Raw genomic sequence first — 6,000 nt, forward strand, 5'->3', positions numbered from 1 at the left:
AAACTGTAACGGTTGAACAGTACAGATTTTAAGGAAAAAAACATTTGTTTAAATTTTAATTTAATATTAGACTTTTGTGTAGCGGCAGATAACATAATTCACTGGAATGGAATTCTGTTGTTTAATGCGTTATCTAAATGATAAGTACACGACACATGTTTTTGGTTTGTGTTACCCGTTACTATAGGCTCGAGTATGGTTAGCACAATTGGTTTAATAATTTATTGTTATCAGTTTATAAGCTCACTGTTTTTAATACAAAATGACTGCAAATATTTGTATTTGTTGTGACATTTGTGAATCGTTAGATCGCAGTTGAATATGTATGTACACATAACCTGCAATAACTTTCTTAACCTTAAAGTATTATAGTTAAGTATTGATAATATTAATTAAATATTTAAGGAATTCCTGTATTTATTACATTGTATTACATATCGATGGATACTTTACAAAATGGTGATATTAAAAATTATAATGGCTTGAAGATTTATAAACAGAACCGCAAAACAGACGTGTGTGTAGAGTTTACAATTTCCAGGGAAAAGCCCAAATTGAATATTTATATCGCATCATTTTTTGTTTTGGGTATGTCTGTATTAATTGGACTTCATTACTGGACTTCTTGTTTTCATGAATTGATTTTTATTAAGCATTCAGAATGGTATTTCATTTTATCTCTAATATTAATTATTTTATTAAGTGTAAAAACAATGTCGTTTGTAAAAAAAGAAACTTTATTAGTGATAGTACCAGTTGGTTTACAGTTTACTACGACATACGCGTTTGGACGTGAGACTGTGATGTTTATACCGTGGAGTATGATAAAAGACGTGTTAATAGTTGAAGTTATAACTGGACAAAGAGTGTTGTTTTATCTTGCAGTTTCTGTTTTAAAATCACAACACAGTGATAAAAGAAAATCTTGTGAAGGACTTGTTACCCTGTTTCAGAATACCCGACCAAGGCTGGTTTGTCTACAAGAAATATATCAGACAGTACAAAGACTTCTAAATTCTTAGTAAATACCAAAACATATTCATCTATAATTGAATACAATAATTTATATGCTGTGATTAAAGGAAAATAATTATTGATTACCTTTCTGTGCCAAAATTATAATTATATATATTTTTACATTGTATAAATACAGTATGTCCATTCCTTTTAGTTACTTAACTAATAATTAAATATCACTAAGCATTTGTTACCAAATTACCAAAGATTTTAATTTATTGTAAAGAAACTATTTTAACATATTATTTATTTATCATATGGTAGTAGTATTTCAAACATTTTAAATTAAATTTCTGTATTAATAATGATAAGTTATAATTAAACACTTATAATTATTATAAGTGTTAGAGTGGTTAATAATAAAAGTTTTTATTTGTAAGTTTGATAAAAGATAAATTTTAATAATATTAAATGTTTTTAAGTGCTGCTTATTTAATTTCCTGTTAAAAGTATGTGTGTAAACTATAAATTAATATTTACTCCCTCTAATAATCAAAATTTAGCCTTGGATGAATAAGTTAAAACGTAGCTGCACATTTGAAATATATTTAAAAGAAAAACTTCTAGAGTAAAAAAATTTAATTAAGCAGTTTATTGAGGTTTCAATATTGGATTGGAGTTGTGTTTTTGCAGGGTGCTTATGTACAAAAAAAACAAATTAAAAGTTAAGAAAAGGGGCGTTATATTTCTAAGAAGTAGATATAATCTTGAGAAAATTTTTAATTTCAAGCTTATACAATTAAAAAGATCACAAGTTTAGAGAAAACATTGTGCATTGGGGTTCAACTTACAACTATTAAAAGATTTAAGACAAAGATCAATATCAATAGAACGATTTATTATGAAATTGTCTTTTCTTACAAAAGTAGAATTTTATTATTGATTATTTGTATTATATACATACGAGGTGTGATAAAAAAATACGGTGAATAATTTTTTATTAAAAAAAAGTAATAAGGTTACATAGAATTCGATTTAATCTCATTCAAAGTACTGTCCTTGGCTAGCAATGCACTTATCCCAACGTTGACTCCATGACTGGAGGCATTTCTGGAAGGGCTTTCAGTTGCTCGGTAGTGGCCCTCTCAATGTCAGCAATGGTGTCAAAACTTCCTTTAAGCACAGTTATATTTTTTGGGAAGAGCCAAAAGTCGCATGGTGCTAAATCCGGTGAGTATGCCGGATGTGCACAGACAGGAACATTTTTTTCGCCAAAAACTCACGAATGAGAAGCGAGGTGTAACACGGCGCGTTGTCGTGGTGAAGAAGGAAGCCATTTTTCTGGTCGCTTTCTTCGTACGTCGTTTCGCTTTGAACGGATCCGTACGAGATGTTTTCCTCCGTACGAGGTCTTCCGATAGATCTCGAATAGTAATTAGCCTGTTTGAACGAACCATTGTTTCCACTTTTTGCACATTTTCAACTGTTTTTGAGGTTACTGGACGTCCCGCACGCTGCTCGTCTTCAACAGACAATTTCCGTTTTTAAATCGGCCATACCACTTGTACAGTCTTCAGAATTACCACATTATCGCCGTACACCGATTCTAACATTTCGTGAGCTTCTTTAGGACTCTTTTGCAACTTAAAACAAAACTTAATGTTAATGCGTTGTTCAAAATACATGTTGCGCGACAGACACGATAAACACAACCTCACTCTACCGGCTCTGGCAGCTGACTGGCAAGCTCGAACGTGTTACAACTTGACCCTGCCTGTCCCCAAATTACACCATATGGATGTAGCGTCGGCAGTTGCCGCTATAAAAATTCATTCACCGTATTTTTTGATCACACCTCGTATATATGGTGGTGGTAGCAGTAGCAATATCAATATTATTAATGATAGTTCATCATGCTAGCTGTTAAGTTTCTGATTACTCTCTTCTTTGAAATCCCTAGTTTGCTTTTAAAAAAATCAGATGTCATCTTAAATGCACTTGTAAGTCAAACTTTTATTAATTACCTAAAAAGAAATGCATAACTATTATATATACAACTTGCCTTTGTAACCATAAAAGAAGCATTTTTTCAGCATGTAAAAATTTTTACATAAGAAATGGATATCAGTTATGGAAATGGAAATTTTATTTTTAATAAGTATTTATTTCTTATGTTCAATCTCTCTTTAAAAATAACCCTTGGCAATAACCCTTCTGTCAAATATTTTTGGGTTCTATTTTATAGGAAAATGTTTTTCTACAGTACTCTTCAGCTCAAATTTAGATGTATGTTAATGACAGAAACAATTTTAATTAGCAAAATAAATGATTTACATTAGTAGTTATATTATATCACCTATAGGTAACATTTATAATCATTTTCTTACAATGCTTTTTTAACTAAAAAATATTGTTAACAATAACAGTATGTTAATATTCAAAGAAAATTATATTGTAAAAAAAATAATATTTACTGGCATATTTTTTCTATAATTACTTTTTTTAAGAGACTAGTTATAGAGAGTCAAATGTTGAAATTATTTATCTGTAATAAATGATTGAACAAAATTTAAATAAAACTTAAAATTTCGATTGTTAGGTAGACAGTTTTGTTACAGCAATTAAGTAAATACAAAATAAAAAAATTGTATTTTAGTTAAAATTCAGTTTAGACTAATAGTTAAAAACCTAATTTAAAATTATTAAACAAATTAAAAGTCCAGATTGGTCTGATTAGTCATGAAAAATAAATCTTTAAGTAACTTTTACCCTGGACAACAAATTCATTGCCAATCCTAATGGTTTTGTTTAAGAAGTATTGAGGTAAGTAATGCTGATAATTATTTTACAGTCAAATATTTAATTTTTAATTAAAGCCATTTCTTTTTTATTTAAGTAATTTCTTTTTAATTTAGACCCACTATTACTGAATAGTTAATATATGAGATAATAGTTAATATATAAGCGTTTATCATAAAACAATGAATCTGTGATCGCAACTCAGCGAGCCTTTCATATATGCTTCAGTCTCTGTCAACGTGCTGCTGTTCTGGGTAAGAAAACAATTTTGCAATGGGTTTCTAATGCCCATTGCAACTAGGTCATCATTGAAATGAAGACCAACTGGCAGACCTCAGACCATTACAACACAGAAAAGTTGCAGGCAGTAAAAACATTCATCGAGCAATCTCCAACGCATTCTGCATGTAAACGTGCAATTACATTTAGGATTTCTGATTGCAGTATATGAAGAATTCTCTACACAGAACTTAAAATCCATCCTATAAAATGGTAATCGTGCAAGAGGGACCGTAACAATCATCATAGTTTGTATATGTATAATGAATTTTGGCAGTACATACTCCCTACAGCTGTTTAGCGATGAAGCACATTTTTATCTCTGCCAGTGTAAACAAACAAAATTTTCCCTTACTGAGATGAGACAAACCCTTACGAACTTTACCAAAAACCGCTGCACAGTCTTCACGTTACTGTTTGGAGTGCAATAGTAGATATTGGTATAAGGGGGGCCATATTTTTTTTAAGACTACTGTGATCTCAGATCAAAATGTAAAGATGCTAGAGCTTTCTGCGGGCTTAGATTAGATGAACTTGAAAACTCAGCAGATGTTTGGTACAAAAATGCCACAGCTTACCACTTCTCAACATTCTGTTTGCTGTTTTGAGAGACACCTAGTTATTTAATCTTTATGAGGTGACATTTCGTGGCCCTCATGGTCACCAGATTTAACCCCTTGTTACTTTTTTCTGTGGGGACAGTTAAGAGAAAATGTTTTTAGACATCCTCAAAGCCTAGATCACTTAAGATTTTTTCTTTCGAGATGTGCTGGAAAGTATTGAATAACTTTCAAGAAAGACTTCAACAATGACAGTCTGCATTTGAGAGATGTAACTTTCAAAACTTAGTTTAAAAAGAACTGCATTGTGTATTTTGTGATAATAAAAAGATTTTTTTTAACTAAAAATGTGGAAGTTACTTCTGCTGCACAGTGTAAAATAATTAAAAATTTCCTTCAACTTAAGATTGCTTATCTACACCTTTAGCCATAAAAACTAATATAAATGCAATAAATTAATAATTAATAATGATTGTAATTTTTATATGGATTTTACAAATATCTTTATAAAAATGCATTGATAACTTTTATAGTTATACTAATAAACTATATCACATACTTTTTTGTTTATCATAAATCATTACTTGAAGATTATATGTAATCTATAACTTATCTTTATAACAGTCCCTAAAAAGAAATTATTGTTACAGTTTTTATAAGAGCAAAATGAATGATATACAATTATTACTGCATTATAAAATACAATAGTTTTAAACTGAAGAAACCATTTCAAATCATGTTTATGAATGCCTTAACAACATAGAGTATTTTATAATGTAGACTTATCTGCATTGCAAATTAATGTTAATTGTTTAGTATTCTTTCTATTTCCATTGATAACATTTTTGCAGTATGGAGGAGGTAAAAAATAAGAAAATTACTTATGTAATTATAAATTACATATGTAAAATATATCGTATCTCTTATACATGAAAAATTATGTAATCTCATTATCTCTATTATATATGTATGTATGTAATTCTAAGTTTTTCACTTGCATTTTAAAAATTATCAACAAAGTTTGTTGAAATCTTTCTTCAAAATGTTTTAATTAAATTTTCATGAAGATAGGATCCAGTGAAGTAATGATAATAACATACACATTAATTAACATCCTTTTTTGTAGTCAAATAATAAGTTATTCAAAAACAAGTAATTAAATATTGATTAAAAGGGATCAGAAGACTTTATGAAATAAGGTTTATTTTTATGCACACATTATTTTGTGCTTTCCAATAAGAGTGTAGCTTAATGCTTTTATGCAAGATACTTACACCTATTGTTCAGAATTCTGATAATGCCAAAATATTTTCTTTAAGTCTATTTTTAAATGTTAGCTGGTACATACAAGGGATATCGCTAAAGTAAAGACCACTGGGAAATTTCTGTCCTTAAGGTTGGCCAA

This window comes from Lycorma delicatula, chromosome 7 (assembly GCF_047948215.1).
Source record: "Lycorma delicatula isolate Av1 chromosome 7, ASM4794821v1, whole genome shotgun sequence".
In the NCBI taxonomy this organism is placed as follows: domain Eukaryota; kingdom Metazoa; phylum Arthropoda; class Insecta; order Hemiptera; family Fulgoridae; genus Lycorma; species Lycorma delicatula.